At 39.3% G+C, this 18133-nt stretch overlaps 1 long non-coding RNA gene across 1 annotated transcript; it reads left to right on the plus strand.

The window, feature by feature from the left end:
• The first annotated feature begins 5491 nt into the window (after positions 1-5491).
• On the plus strand, positions 5492-16688 carry LOC131235351 (uncharacterized). The gene is made up of 2 exons (XR_009166078.1): positions 5492-5779; positions 16310-16688. It is a non-coding gene; the product is annotated as an uncharacterized LOC131235351 (long non-coding RNA).
• Positions 16689-18133: the final 1445 nt, after the last annotated feature.

Raw genomic sequence — 18133 nt, forward strand, 5'->3', positions numbered from 1 at the left:
GCACATAGCTGGATCTAATAGAGTCTGGCACCCGTAAAAATCATATACCCATGATTCAAGTAATCATAATCACTACAATTGCGGTGAAAGCTATGACATGTTTAAGATAAAATACAATAACAACTACAATAGCATTAAATGAATCGATAAAAAATAGCTGAATCAAATGGTAGTAGTAAATGTTAGAACGAAGCATATATCTTTTTTTTCTGAAAGTGCTTGCAATGGCGCCTCTCAATCTAGCAACAAAGAGGGAAACCAGTAGTCCCAGATGCACCGAGACAAGTCAATGATGGAACTCCAATCAAGATGATGAAGGGTCCTCTGAGGTTTTCTAAGGTGATGAATCTGATAGAGGGAGAGGGAGCACGACACAGGGAGAGGGAGATGGAGCAAGAAACAGCGAGAGATGGAGCACGAGATTGGGGAACAGAGATTGAGAGAGAGAGAGAGAGAGAGAGAGAGATTGGGGAACGAATAGAGAGAGGGAGGAAGATGAGAGAGCTGGAGCAAGATTGGGAGAGAGATAGGGTTAGGGAACGGCGCGCGCGCGCGCGAGAGAGAGAGAGAGAGATTCAGATATTTGGGGTTTTTTTGGGCGGGCTGCGCGCCCAAATTTTGGGGTTTTTTTGGTAGGACTCTGTGGGCCCCACCATGATGCGTGTCAAACATCTACCCCATCAGTCAGATGCATCATCCCATGATGGGCCCAGGGATTAAAAATCAAACCAATCTATGACTTTTGTGGGCCACACCACATACAAAAGTTGAGAGGGGTTACTCTCCATTAAAACATTCATAATTATTTTTTGGGCCCACAGAGATGTGGTCCACAAATCCAGCCCATCCATTATGTGTGTACCCCTTGGATGAGGGGTCATACCAAGTTTCAAACGCATCCAAATTTCAGTTGGCCCCACTAAGTGCTTTTATATGTTTTAGGCATGTCTTCACATGATTTTAGATGATATGGCCCACCGGAGTTCCGTATATGGCTGATTTTTGGGATATCCCATAATTTAAAGGGGACCAATCAAATGCATGGTGTTGATGTTTGACACACGTCATGGCGGGGCCCACATAACTTGACCTCATGGGGACGGCATGGATTAAACACATACATCATGGTGTGGTCCACCTGAGATTTATATCCCGGATAATGGATGAACAATGTGGATTGATCTCAAATTTTTAGTAAATCCAAAACTCAAGTGGACCATGCCACACAAAACGGTGTGGAATAATGATTTCCACCGTTGATACCTTCCTTGGGCCCATAGTAATGTTTATTTGACATCCAACATGTTCATAATATCACGAAGATATGAATGAAGAGAAAACACAAAAATATATGAATTATTATAGGCCAACTATGATGAAAGTGTAAAATCCACTCCGTCTATCATTTTCGCTGAATCATGATAGAATGAGATCTAAAAAATCAGATAGATCCATTGTTAAAGAAATGAAGAGCAGATACCATCATTTGTACCAAAGTAGCCCATGGGTGCAAGATCTAAGTCGTACATCAGGTGAGTCCCACCGTGTACATCTCTGATTCTAGCTTACTACTCAAGTGGATCACATATTTATCTTCCCCGACCTTCAAACAGCCGCCCCAAACATATTAGCTATAGAACCATGCATCACCCATATGCCCCTAGTTTCTTGAATTGCAATTTTTTTTTTCTTTTCTGTTGGAAGGTATAATCTCAACAAATGATTCAAGAAGACTTCAACGACCTTGACGCAGAGACTAGAAAGTCAAATCTTTTGGATCCTCAATGATCTTCACTAGAGTTTGCAAGAATGAAGCCAAATCAACACCATATATAACACAATGATCTGCAATAACATTCACCTTCAAGCATTCACAGTTTTGCCCAGGTGAGTTTGTGGAAGGCTCAAGATCGGAGGTTCCAGGCTTCCAAATAACTCACCAGGCCGAATGTTTCTCACTTGCACATCTGACTTTTCACACCAATCTGGCCATCCTTGGTAGCAACTACAGTTGGTTGGGATGCTCCAATGGCCATGATTGCACCCTGCAAAACAGTCCATTACAAATTTGGCAGTCAGACTCTCATTTGTGTATTTGAGAGTCCCCTTGTTTTTTTTTTTTTTTTTTCTTTTCTCAAAGTGGGATTGTGTATTTGATTTACGTGGTGCAGCATCCAGGGAACTTCCTGAAGACACAAGAGTCAGGAAATTCAATTTTCACCCATGGCATAGAATCACAAGCGTTCCCTGCACTTGTTAAAATTAAATGACACTAGCAGTGCCACCGGTCCTTGGGCCAAGACATGACCCTGACTGCTTATTGAGTGGACTGCTACTGAATTAGTTTAGTGGGTGTTTACACAAAACTATGCTGACTAATGAAGAAATTTCATGATGCAACCAAATGCACCATTACCCAAAAACAAACACCAATTGGATTATCCTAAATATCCATATTATGGGCTGAAAATGGATATTTAAAAACAAAAATCACCACCACATATAACAAATAAGAAGAAAATCAACTCTGATATGGTCAGGATTGTTTGATTAGGGTAACTTATGTAGCTATTCCACAATGAGACCCACCAAAATAAAAGGTTGAAATTACAGGGGAAAATCATTTCCCATACACAATATAAGGATAAAAGAAAACATGAACTCTGTTGTAAGTGACTAACTAGTGCATATACCAAGTCATACTCATCCAAGTGACTAACTAGTGCATTTCTGATCACCCTTTGTGAAAAACTACAATCATGCAGATTTTCTGTACTCTGAAAAACTACAATCATGTGGATTTTCTATATTTGTTAAGAGGAGTTTCTTCAAGGCATATACCAAGTACTCAAGATATCGGTCGGCCTAGTTTCTCATCTCTGTTATGCTCTCTCTGTGAGGTTTTCTTGCGTTATTTTCAACTGTTCCGAGCCCGTGCCAACCAAAATCATAATGTTAAACAAACCCGGCCCTAGTGTGGGGCCCACCTTGAAGATGTGTTCTATATCTACATCATCCATTCATTTTACCAGTCCATTCTAGGACGTGGTTCCAAAAATTGAACAGATCTAAATATCAGGTGGGGCTCCTAGACTTGGTAACTAGTGTTGAACATCTACCCCATCAGTCAGATGTACCATTCCATGATAGGCCTAAGGCTTAAAAATCAAGACAATCCGTGACTTTTTTGGGCCACACCACATACAAAAGTTAAGAGGGATTACCCACCATTAAAATATTCATAATCATTTCTTGGGCCCACCGAGATGTGGTTCACAAATCCAGACCATCCATTATGTGTGTCCCACTTGGATGAGGAGTCAGACCAAGTTTCATATGCATCAAAATTTCAGGTAAGCCCCACCAAGCGCTTTTATATGTTTAAGCCATTTCTTTACATGATTTTAGATGGTATGGCCCACCTAAGTTCTGTATATAGCTAATTTTTGGCATATCCCATAATTTAAAGAGGTCCCATCAAATGCACGGTGTTGATGGTCAAGATGCCATAAAAAAAAAAAAGACTTTTACTTACGAAATATTTTGTAGGTAAAGGTTTAATTTATGTTTTTTAGAAAAGTTTTTACCTACGACAATTTTCGTAGGCAAAAGTCTCAACGTTTGAAATTTAAATTTAAATTAAATATTATATTTTTACCTACGAACCATTTTGTAGTTAAAAATCTGATAATGTTTTTTACCTACGACCAATTTCGTAGGTAAAGGTCGAATTTTAACTTAGAGATTATATGTTTACCTACGAACCATTGTGCAGGCAAAAGTCTCATACACGTTTTTTAGCTACGAAATATTTCGTAGGTAAAAGTCTCATCTACAACTATCTCATAAAGATTTTTACCTACGAAAATAGTTGTAGGTAAAAGTCTCATAGACGTTTTTTTACCTATGAAATCGTTGTAGGTAAAAGTAAACTTTTCAATTTTTGATTTTTTCAAAACTTTAAACACTTTTATTTACGATAACTTTCATAAGTAAATGGGTTTTACCTACCAAATTGCATTTCGTAGGTAAAAGTAATCTTTCGTTCGTTTGTATTTTGAAAATTTGAAAGAAATGGAAACACTTTTTACTTACGAAACTATTCGTAGGTAAAGATGACCTTTCCTACGCTAAAAACACACGAAGTTTAAAATTTGAAAACACCCTTTACCTACGAAAATTGGCGTAGGGAAAGATGACTTTTACCTGCGAACGTTAACGTCGTTGGTAAAAGTAAAGTTAAGTAAAATTTGAAAACACCCTTTACCTACGAAAATTGGCGTAGGGAAAGATGACTTTTACCTACAATCGGTAAAGGGGAAAGATTCAAGACACCTTTTAGCTACGAATATATTCGTAGGTAAAGATAGCGTTTATAAATTGAAAACACCCTTTTACCTACAACAATTTTACCTACGAAATTACCTTTCGTTGGTAAAAGTAAAATTTTTGTAAGGAAAAATTGAAAACACCCTTTACCTGCGAAAATATTCGTAGGTAAAGATAACTTTTACTTACAAATTACCTATTGAAAACACCCTTTACCTACGACAATTTTCGTAGGTAAATATGACATTTACCTACGAAATTACCTTTCGTTGGGAAAAGCGGTAAAAATATTTTTTTTATATTAAAAAAATTTGAAAACACCCTTCACCTACGAAAATTTTCGTAGGCAAATATGACATTTACCTACGAAATTAACTTTCGTTGGTAAAAGTAAACTTTTCGTTAAGAAAAATTGAAAACACCCTTTACCTACGAAAATATTCGTAGGTAAAGATGACTTTTACTTACGAAATCTAATTTCGTTGGTAAAAGTCATATTTACCTATGAAAATTAATTTCGTCGGTAAAAGTTTCGTCGGTAAAAATCATATTTCTTGTAGTAGCTCGTTCTACCCCAAAATCATATATTTTACGTCAGGTAACTCATTCCGGATTACAAGATACGCCCCGATCTAAGATCCGACGGTTCAGATCACTTCTGTCGTCGACTGGGCCTTTTCTGATCCATCTTAGCCATGAAATTGTCTGCGACCCACTCTACATCATATTTGAAAAACTCTTTTGCAGGTACTATAGGCTATATCAAAGGCTCTCGACGATCCAAAGAGGCCCGTTTACCAGGAAGCTGCTAGATGCCGTCAAGCATGGTTTGATTTCATTTATAAGCACATCAATCATCTAATATTTCTCTCTTCAAGTCAGTGGGTATGACACTTTATGATCTTTCACAACATGGCATCAACTGTATCAAGAAGCCTTCATTTTTGAAGGCCACAACGTTGTTACTTGTTCGTTTAAGAAAAAAAGGCCAGTTCTGCCGGAAGAAATATAGAAGACTAACCCATACGTGCCTTTGTCAAACTACAAATGAGCGGGTAAGCTTTTGTATTCTCAGAAGCTTTTGTCATTTCATTTGTATAATTTTTTTGCTCTGTCAATGCAGCTAGGTACATAATTGGTGCGGTTATCTTACTCTGGGCACCTGTAGTCTTGGTATGTCTCATTGTCCTTCAATAATTTAATATATTGAGATTTCTTTCCCATCATCATTTACATTTTTCTTCTTAATCGATACTTGGAAGTTAATATAATCATTTACTCTGTTTTACAATCTTTAAAATCTTTATATGTAAATCTGTGCCCATATGCATTGTCAGAGAAACTAAAAAACTTACTCATTCTAAGATTGCATTATGGAATATGCATCCATTATTCAAAGAAAGGGCGACATTCCAAGCATTCACACTTTCTCTCCTTGCTAGTTAAATTGGTGAGTCTTCTTTCCTTCATACTATATGATTCATTGATGAACTGGCCTGGCCATTAGGACAGGCCCATGTTTATATATTATCTTAAAATTGATGAAGTAGATCCGGATGTGCGCCGGAGCTATCCGGATGTTGAGCGGGGGTCCCTGGAAGGTGGAAACCATTGTTATGACCATGATAAAGCTGTCCATTTTCTATGGACAACAATATGGGTAGCCTGGCCATTTGGACAGGCTCATGTTTATATATTATCTCAAAATTGATGAAGCAGATCCGGATGTGCGTCGGAGCTATCCGGATGTTTAGCGGGGGTCCCTGGAAGGTGGGAACCGCTATTATGACCATGATGAAGCTGTTCATTTCATATGGACAACATTGAAAGGGCCTGACCAATTGGAGCAGGCCGTGTTTATATCTATATTTGCAAGGACCACACCCTTAACCTAAACCACACCCTAAACCTATAACTTAAACCTAAACCTTAACTTATAAACTATAACCTAAACATAAACCTAAACCTATAACCTAAACCTATAACCTATAACTTAAACCTAAACCTTAACCTAACCTAAACCTATAACCTTAACCTAAATCTAAAACCTAAACCTAAACCACAACCTATAACCTTAACCTATAACCTAAAACCTAAACCTAAACCTAAAACCTAAATGTATTCTCAAATCCCTAAGCCTAAACCTACACCTAATCCTAATATCAAATCCCTAACCTAAACCTAAACCTAAACTTAAAAACCCAAACCCGAACCCGATCCCGATTTCCTAAACCTAAACCTTAACTTATTCTCAATTCCCTAAAACTATAACCTATAACCTATAACCTAAACCTAAACCTAACCTAAACCTATAACCTAAACCCAAACCTAAACCTAAACCTAAACCTATAACCTTAACCTAAACCAAAACCTATAACCTATCACCGAAACTTATAACCGATAACCTCACCTTAACCTAAACCTAAACCTATAACCTAAAAACTAAACCTAAACTTAAAACCTAAATGTATTCTTAAATCCCTAAACCTAAACCTATACTTAATCCTAATCTCAACTCCCTAACCTAAACCTAAACCTAAACCCAATCCTGATTTCTTAAACCTAAACCATAACCTTTTCTCAATTCTCTAAAGCTATAACCTATAACTTATACCTAAACCTAACCTAAACCTATAACCTTAACCTAAACCTAAAACCTAAACCTAAACCTAAAACCTAAATGTATTCTCAAATCCTTAAACATAAACCTACACCTAATCCTAATCTCAACTCCTTAACCTAAACCTAAACTTAAAAACCCAAACTAAACCCGATCTCAAACCCGAACCCGATTTTCTAAACCTAAACCTTAACCTATTCTCAATTCCCTAAAGCTTTAACCTATAACCTATAACCTATAACTTATACCTAAACTTTAACCTAAAACTTTAACCTATACCTAAACCTAAACCTTAATCTAAACCTAAACCTAAACCTTAATATATAACCTATAACCTATAACTTAAACTTATAACGTATAACCTAACCTTAACCTAAACTTAAACCTAAAACCTAAACCTAAACCTATAACCTCAAAAACTAAACCTGAACCTAAAACCTAAATGTATTCTCAAATTCTTAAACCTAAACCTACACCTAATCCTAATCTCAAGTCCCTAACCTAAACCTAAACCTACACCTAATCCTAATCTCAACTCCCTAACCTAAATATAAACCTAAACTTGAAAACCCAAACCTAAACCCGAACCCGATTTCCAAAACCTAAACCTTAACCTATTCTCAATTCCCTAAAATTATAACTTATAACCTATCACCTATAACCTAAACCTAAACCTAACCTAAACCTATAACCTAAACCTTAACCTATAACATATAACCTATAACTTAAACTTATAACCGATAACCTAAACTTATAACTGATAACCTAAACCTAAAACCTAAACCTAAACCTAAAACCTATAACCTAAAACCTAAACCTAAACCTAAAACCTAAATGTATTCTCAAATCCTTATACCTAAACTTAGACTTAATTATAATCTCAACTCCCTAGCATAAACCTAAACCTTAACTTGAAAACCCAAACCTAAACCTGATCCCGAACCCAAACCTGATTTCCTAAACCTAAACCTTAGCCTATTCTCAATTCCCTAAAGCTATAACCTATAACCTATACCTAAATCTAACTTAAACCTATAACCTTAACCTAAACCTATAACCTAAACCTAAACCTAAAACCTAAATGTATTCTCAAATCCTTAAACCTAAACCTACACCTAATCCTAATCTCAACTCCTTAACCTAAACCTAAACTTGAAAACCCAAACTAAACCCGATATCAAATCTGAACCCGATTTCTTAAACCTAAACCTTAACCTATTCTCAATTCCCTAAAGCTTTAACCTATAACCTATAACCTATAATGTAAACCTTAACCTTAACCTAAACCTATAACCTAAACCTATAACCTAAACCTATAACCTTAACCTAAACCAAAACCTATAACCTAAACCTTAACCTATAACCTATAATCTATAACCTAAATTTATAACCGATAACCTACCTTAACCTAAACCTAAAACTTAAACCTAAACCTATAACCTAAAACCTAAACCTAAACCTAAAACCTAAATGTATTCTCAAATCCCTAAACCTAAACCTACACCTAATCCTAATCTCAACTCCCTAACTTAAACCTAAACCTAAACTTGAAAACCCAAACCTAAACCCGATCCCAAACCCGAACCTGATTTCCTAAACCTAAACCTTAACATATTCTCAATTCCCTAAAGGTATAACCTATAACCTATAACCTACAACTAAACCTAACCTAAACCTATAACCTTAACCTAAACATAAAACCTAAATGTATTCTCAAATCCTTAAACCTAAACCTACACCTAATCCTAATCTCAACTCCTTAACCTAAACCTAAACTTGAAAACCCATACCTAAACCCAATCCTGAACCCGAACCTGATTTCCTAAACCTAAATTTTAACCTATTCTCAATTCCTTAAACCTATAACCTACACCTAAACCTAACCTAAACCTAAAATCTAAACCTAAACCTAAACTTAAAACCTAAATGTATTCTCAAATCCTTAAACTTAAACCTACACCTAATCCTAATCTCAACTCCTTAACCTAAACCTAAACTTGAAAACCCAAACTAAACCCGATCTCAAACCCGAACCCGATTTCCTAAACTAAACCTTAACCTATTCTCAATTCCCTAAAGCTTTAACCTATAACCTATAACCTATAACCTAAACCTTAACTTTAACCTAAACCTATAACCTAAACCTAAACCTATAACCTTAACCCAAACCAAAACCTATAACCTAAACCTTAACCTATAATATATAATCTATAACCTAAACTTATAACCGATAACCTAACCTTAACCTAAACCTAAAACCTAAACCTAAACCTATAACCTAAAACCTACACGTAAACCTAAAACTTAAATGTATTCTCAAATCCCTAAACCTAAACCTGCACCTAATCCTAATCTCAACTCCCTAACTTAAACCTAAACCTAAACTTGAAAACCCAAACCTAAACCCAATCCCGAACTCGAACCTGAACCTGATTTCCTAAACCTAAACCTTAACCTATTCTCAATTCCCTAAAGTTATAACCTATAACCTATAACTTACACCTAAACCTAACCTAAACCTATAACCTTAACCTAAACCTAAAACCTAAATGTATTCTCAAATCCTTAAACCTAAACCTACACCTAATCTTAATCTCAACTCCTTAACCTAAACTAAACTTGAAAACTCATACCTAAACCTGATCCCGAACCCGAACCTGATTTCCTAAACCTAAATCTTAACCTATTCTCAATTCCCTAAAGCTATAACCTATAACCTATAACCTATAACCTATAACCTACACCTAAACCTAACATAAACCTATAACCTTAACCTAAACCTAAAACCTAAACCTAAACCTAAAACCTAAATTTATTCTCAAATCCTTAAACCTAAACCTATACCTAATCCTAATCTCAACTCTTTAACCTAAACTTAAACTTGAAAACCCAAACTAAACCCGATCTCAAACCCGAACCCGATTTTCTAAACCTAAACCTTAACCTATTTTCAATTCCCTAAAGCTTTAACCTATAACCTATAACCTATAACCTAAACCTAAACCTTAACCTAAACCTATAACCTAAACCTAGACCTAAACCTTAACCTATAACCTATAACCTATAACCCATAACCTAAACTTATAACCTATAACCTAACCTTAACCTAAACCTAAACCTATAACCTAAACCTAAACCTATAATGTCACGCCCCAAACCCGGAAATCGGATTCACAGGAATCCCGATCGCTGAACCCATGCCGACAGCCTCCGTAGTACCCCATTCTTGGCTCCCAGCGTCCATATGCCAGGTTCCGATCCTAGGATTTTACAAGGAGGATTTTTTTTAACGTACATTTGTCTTATAAGAAGCATAACTACAAGTATACCTAAATCACAAAAGTAACATCATCATCACATATCCACTAATATAAACTTCGAATACTATGCTGAAAGGGAAATACATATGTCAAAATAAAATCAAAGCTCTAGAAGACAGCTACAAGCTCCAGCTCCACGCTGCTGCAACAAAACATCACTTGCACGCATCTATCGTGCATAAGCTTATAGAAAGCTTAGAGGGTGGTGTAAGTGTGTGCACAAGGAAAGTGCTAAGTAAGCAATATCAGAATAATCAGAGTAAGCGGAAATACTGACAAGCTCATAAGTCATATAACATCAGAATAATGCAAACACATGCTAATAGGCCCATAAATACCATCAGCCTTATCCAGGCTATGCGATGCAAAAATATAATAAAAACAATATCGTATACTGATGAAGCAATTTAGATCGGCTATCCAATGCGAGGACAGTAAGCCAAATATCAGATGCCGAGAGTAAAATGCAATATGTAAATCCTGTTAAGTCTGTCTAGGCCATATAAGTGCAGAAACATAGTAACCCAAAATGCCAAGTACTGCGGATGCAATGTAATATGCGGTGCGAATGAAATGACCATGCTGGAGTGTGAAGTCGGGATGATAGTACGTAGTATCGCAGGCTACGGGGTCCACCACAAGGAACTTCTATCCAAACCAGTCTCATACCTAAATTTGGATAGTCAAACTTAATGTGGTAAACTCCTGATCTCAGGTTAGTCGCGCGCTCAACCGAAATCCTGGTTATGCGAAGGTACACATAACAAATAGTTACGCACCACCAACCCGAGTGGATAGTAAATGAATGAATATGCAATTCCTGCCCAATAAGTCCACATATCAGTACGGTTTCTCTCTGGGGAATCACTGGGTTCTATTACACTCCAAACCAAATTGCCGCCCCATCGCGCGCAACAAGGCGAGTGGAAGAGACCTCACTATCTGCCTGTCAATATCGGGCCCGGCTCGTTGATAGCGGACCCATTCCTCCAGCTGGTCAGACTCAGCCTAGCATTGCCCCCTCCTCTCGGGCAGGTAAGGTCGTACCCCATTCCAACCGACCACGACACAATGAGAGACGCGGCCTAATGGTATACGGCCCTCATGCGCTCATACATCCACTTGGTCTAGACGTTGGAGCAACCTCTGGAACCAAGTGGGTTCTGGGACTTTCACCCAAGGGTATCTATAACACCCCATGTAGAACAGATTTTCGATGTCCCATCTGGCCATCTACGAAATACCTGTGGAGGCTACGACCCCTATGTCGCTAGGGTGTATAATAATCACAACACACAATGCAAGATGCATGAGTCATACAATCCAGTCATGTATTAATCTTACGCATACCGTGTACTTATGTGAGACAATCTCCGCCTATCAAGGAGTCTCATGAACAACCTGCCCTATGGCATATGCAATGGTCAATCACATCTCATAACAAACATGCAGATGATGCGTATGAACATGTATTATGATGCTATGTTGTCACATACTCATAATCTATATCAACAATTGGCATCGATAATCGACCTTAACAATGTGGACATTGAAGCAACATTGCCCCCAAGAAATGACCCTCATGGATCCTAACATATAGTGGACCCATGACCTCACACAAGAGCCAAATATACAACATCATGGGCCTCACTCAAGAGTTTAATATACGTCACGATGGGTCTCTCACATGGGCCTAACGTAAATCACAATGGGCTCCATCGCCTGGCCCTCAAATGCATCACAATGGGCCTCATCACATAGGCCTCATATACATCACATTGGGCCTTAAACACGGGCAGAATACACATTATAACAGGCCTCAAATACGAGCCACATATACATCACATTAGGCCTCAAACACGAGCAGAATATACATCATAATCGGAATCCACAATCGGTCACGATGATTGGCCTCAATCGATAATCGGTCAATTGGCCACGACAATCATAATCGACAATTGGCTATAATAATCGGCCTCGATCGATAATCGATCAATCGGCCATGACAATCATCATCGGTAATCGGCCACGATAATCAGTCTCGATCGATAATCGGTCAATCGGCCTCGACAAATCGGAATCGACCTATACAATCAATCTCGACAATCGAAATCGGCCTATACAATCGGCCTCGACAAATCGGAATTGGCCTCAATACTTGGCCTCGACAATTAGAATCAATCAATAATCGAAATCGGTAAATCGGTCACGACAATCGAAATCGATCGATAATTAGAATCGGTAAATCGGTCATGTTAATCAGAGTCGGCAATCGGTCACGACAATCTGGGCCTATGTGGCATACCTACATTCTTAAGGATCCGGAAAGGATTCCTTCTCCATACTATCATATAGCTCTGTTAGATGCCCTAGAGGGCCCAAATAAGCCCTAGATGGACTTCAAGATAAAAGAAATAATCCTATTAACAACCAATTGGGGCCCAACATCTTAGGATAGCCCAATAAGAATAGATGGATCATGCAAACGGGGCCCAGTGATTAGGGTCAACCCACTTAGAGAATGATAAGAATGGGCCTAATAAGGCCTAAGGGAAGGTCACGATGAGGACATTCAACCACCATTGCCCATCAATGTGAACATTTAACCAACATTGCTCCCAAGGAGTGGCCCACATAGAGCCAAATATAATATATAGTGGGCCCATGGCCTCACATAAGGGCCATATACACATTAAGTGGGCCGCATCGCATGGGTCTCTCACACATCACATCGAGCTTCGCCATCTGGGCCTCACATACATCACACAGGGCCTCACTCATGAGCCACATATACAACTCAATGGGCTGTACATATGGGCTGAAAATACATCACAATGGGCCCTACCAAATGGGCCGGAATTGCATCATAATGGGCCTTACCATGGACCTCTCATACATAACATTGGGCCTTGCTATCTGGGCCTTACATGCATCACACAGGGCCTCATATACACAACAGGTGGGCCCTGCACATGGGCTTAATATACATAACAGGTGGGCCCTACACATGAACCTCATATACATAACATGTAGGCCCTACACTTGGGTCTCATATGCATCAAATGGGCCGCGCGTCTGGGCCTCGAATTCGTCGAAAGGGCCACACGTCGTGGGCTTAATACATATCACAATGAGCCTTACCCATAGGCCACGAATACATCACAATGGCCTCATGTTGGGCCTACACATACATCAAACGGGCCTCATATATAAACAAGTGGGCCTCATTATAGCAGCAAATGGGCCTCATTACAACAACAAATGGGCCTACTGGTCCTGACGGCTTGGGTAACAAATACATCACGGTTGGGCCCGTTAGCCCTGAACGGCGTAGATACAACATATACCTCTCCTTGGGTCCCACCGTCCAGAGTTCTGGACGACGGATAAAACACAAATATCTGGGTGGGACCCCACGTCCATCAGCTAGATGACACAAACATCACGTGGGATCCACTGCAGTGTGGATTACAACCCATGCATCAAGGTGAGGTACCACGATTGGGGAATGGACGGCATGGATACAAGGTATATATATCAGGTGGGTCCCACCTTCCTACAATGGATGGTGGACACCACATACGTACATACATCAACGTGGATTCCACATGGGGCCCACCATATATATCACCTATATATAATAATAATAATAATATATTTACCCTTTTAAGAGGATAGCGAGGTCCAGACATTGTCCAAGCAAATCAGCGTCGTCCATACATTGTCCATGTGAATCAGCACCATCCAACATTGTCCAGCACCGTCTAGTACTATCTGGACGGTGTGGATGAGACAAATACATCATAGTTGGCCACAACACCAACCAAACATTGTCCAGCGCCATCCAGCGCTGTCTGGACCGCGTGGATGAAACGAATACATCATGGGTCCCATGCAGCACCGTACAGATGGACGGTGTGCATATACAGCACGTAAGTCAAAGGGAGCACCATCCAGCAAAACGTCCCAATGGACGGCTGGATGGAGCAGATGAACGGCGTGGGTATAATACATATACATAGAAGGTGGGTCCCACGTGGGGCCCACCAGATATATGATGTATATATATATTATATATAATATAATATATAATATCATATTATATATATATATATATATATATATATATATATATTAAAAAAAATAACCAATCAAGCCAGCGTCCAGGGATTTAAAATCCTCACGTTTCAGCTGGGGTCCACACATGGCAGGTGGGTCCACACGTGTGGGACCCACCAACAAATGGATGGACGGTCGTGGATATAATACGTACATCAAGGTGGAGTTCACATCAGTGGACGGCCTGGATTTTTTATTTTTTATTTTTACATATACCTCACGATCAGGCCCTCAGGGCTATTGACCTCAGCAGCAGCTGCTGCTGCTGCAACAAAACGGATGCAGGACGTGGATGAATTCCACATCACAATAGGCTCCACCGTGAATGGACGGTGTGGATGATATACATGCGCCACGATGGGTCTCACCGTCCAAGTTGCTGGACGGTGTGGACACACCACACACGTCAAAGTGGGGTGGATCTCCACCGTCCAGATCTAATGGACATATAATAAATAAATCATGGTGGGGTGCATCAGGGTGGGCCACACACATCAAAAGAAGGAGAGAGAGAGAGAGAGAGAGAGAGAGAGAGAGAGAGAGAGAGAAACGTGAGGTGGAGATGGGAGGAGCTCTGCCACTATGAGCTCCTCTATGCAAGATACAATGCATACATTAAGTGGGTCCCACCACAAGTGGGCCATCAAACATAAAAATCGACGGATAAACACCCACCGTCTTCTTCTTGCTCCTTTGGCTTCCTTTGCTCCTTAGCTTCGATCTGAATGGAGGAGATGGAGTTTGAATGGTTGAGATGGAAGATGAGAGGGGGTATGAAGTGGACCACACACAATTCCCTTAGAAGGTAGAAATGGCTTGGACGTGTGGCTCTCTCTTGCTCGGGAAAGTGTTTTGAGAATGAGAGAGAGAGAGAGAGAGAGAGAGAGAGAGAGAGAGGGTTGTAAAGAGAGATGGGTGATGGAGTGATGGATGTGTACGAGCCTTTTTTACTTTTGTGGTAGATTGTGTAAGAAGGGGTATGGGCTTGTAAGAAACTTTTGACTTTAGGGGTTGCTTGGGGATGGGTGTGAGGTGATGTGTACTTGACATGATGAGATTAATTGATTGATTGATTGATGTGACATATTGTAGAGATTTTTTCAGAATTCGCACACGTGGCGTTTTCCTTGCACCGAACGCTGGCTCACATTTCCTAGCCAGAGTATCGGATCGGCGCGCGAGTCACGGCATCGGAACTACGGCAACGACGCGGTCGCTAAGATACAAGTCTTGAGTTGAGTCGATTCAGGTTGACGACGTGTGATGTAGGGTCGCGCGCAAATGTCGGTTAAGGGTCGAAGGTTGCCGGAATTCGACCGGGAAGACCACGGAAGCTTACAGAATGGTACGATCTATGATACGGGTCTTACATATAACCTAAACCTATAACCTCAAAACCTAAACCTAAACCTAAAACCTAAATGTATTCTCAAATCCCTAAACCTAAACCTACACCTAATCCTAATCTCAACTCCCTAACCTAAACCTAAACCTACACCTAATCCTAATCTCAACTCCCTAACCTAAACCTAAACCTAAACTTGAAAACCCAAACCTAAACCCGAACCCGATTTCCAAAACCTAAACTTTAACCTATTCTCAATTCCCTAAAATTATAACTTATAACCTATCACCTATAACCTAAACTTAAACCTAACCTAAACCTATAACCTTAACCTAAACCTAAAACCTAAACCTAAACCTATAACCTTAACCTAAACCTAAGTTTTGAGTTTAAAAGTCCATACTAGGTTTGAACACGTTACTTATGTTGGATTTTGCCATAGTTTAGAAGATTTGTAGGTACATTTTTTATTTCTTCATATATAAGTGTTTTTTTTTTTTTTTTGTCTTTCTTCCTTTTGAGATGTGTACAAAGGCATGCTTGTTTGATTGTGTTTACAAATGCTGTTTTATACAGGCTGACAAGCTAAAGAAGTCAGTGGAGGATGAAATTCATTTTCTCAAGGGAAGGGTTTCAGAACTTGAAAGTGATCTTGTGTCAAAGTCCACAAAAGTTACATCTGCAGTTTCAAGGAAAGAAGAAGCTCTATCTTCTGTATTTGCTGAAATTAACCGTCTGAATGAAGAAAATTCTGTAAAAACGTGAGCATTATTTAATGCATATGGAAAGTGTCTACTGTGTTGGAGTGTATTTGTTTCTTACACATGAGGGCACGCCTCAGTTGTAATTCTTATGATAGGTTGAGCAAAGTGAAGTATTGTTTATTTAGAAATGTGAATGTGGGATGCATTATATGATTTGATTGCTATTTGTAATAAATGCATCGTTTTTTTTTTCTGATTGCATTCTATGTACTATTTTTATCAGCATTAAGCTTAGATGAGCTATCAATCATAGCAATTTTTTAAAAAATAGCTACAAATATAATCCGTAACTATAGCTACGGATTTTGTCCGTAGCTATTGGTAGCTATTGCTACGGATATCATTGGTGCTATTGGTATCTATTGCTACGGATAAAATCCCTTTTGCTACGGATATGATCCGTAGTACATCCGTCGCTATTGGTGGGGTAACTAAAGGTATTGCTACTGATATAATCCGTAGCTATTGGTATCTATTGCTACAGATATTATCCGTAGCTATTGGTATCTATTGCTACGGATATAATCCGTAGCTATACCTTTAGTTGCCCCACCAATAGTGACGGACGTGCTACAGATCATATCCATAGCAAATGGGCTTTTGCTACGGTTTTTTGCCATAGCCTTTGCCCGTTTTTCTTGTAGTGCACTTAGCTCGACTCGAACTCGATTCGAAAGCTTTGGCAAACAAGCCAAGCTTCAATGTTGAGCTCAAGGGGGAGCTCAAACTCGAGTATAGCATGGACAAGTCAAGCCGAGCTTGGCCCACCTCGGCTCGACCCGGTTCAATGTACAGCCCTGGTCATAATCATAGACTCATATTACGATTAGGAAAAGATGTAAGTTTCTAAAACTCGTAAGCGCGTAACGTCAGCACGTGCGACGGGGTGGTAGACAGTTCAGGACGCAGTTTCGGTGGAACCCTGGCTCTGAGGCCACCTTGATGTATTTGTCTCATATCCATGTCGTCCATTCTTTTTTTCAGCTCATTTTATGAAACAATACAAAAAATACAACATATCCAAACCTCAGATGGACCACACCATTCAAGCTGATATTTGTGTTTTCACTTCATCCAGATATGCGTAACCTTATCAACAGCACAGATAGAAAATAAACATTACGTGGCAGTAGGTATTAATAGTAGGTGTTCAATCACCAATGTTTCTTGTGCTGTGGTCCACCTAATATTTTGAATCTACTGATCAAACCTAAAATAAGCTTATGAAACGGATGGACGGTGTAGATGTAAGATACATGTATCACAGTGGGCCCAACATGCAGGTCGGTGGATCCTATCCACTTAATTGGCATCCAAAGTTGCAATATATAAGCCCTCTGAATTACATCAGGACACCAAAACGATCTTCTCTAACGCCAATGCCCAGAGCCGCTGCTCAGTTCGCATGCGTGCCTCTATCGAACAAGTCCGTGCAGAAAAGAAAGAACCTTCTCTCGCCATCAAAATCACCTTGAACGAGCGGTCCCAGTGATTCACGGCCACCTCCCATGGATACATATACAAAATCGAGGATTCAAAGGCTTCTAAGAAAATGCAGATTTTCGAAGACAAGCTTCATCGACACTGCCAATGTAATAGATCCACCATACGTTTCCAAATTATTATGTTGTACTTC

Source organism: Magnolia sinica, chromosome 19, assembly GCF_029962835.1.
Source record: "Magnolia sinica isolate HGM2019 chromosome 19, MsV1, whole genome shotgun sequence".
NCBI classification, from domain to species: domain Eukaryota; kingdom Viridiplantae; phylum Streptophyta; class Magnoliopsida; order Magnoliales; family Magnoliaceae; genus Magnolia; species Magnolia sinica.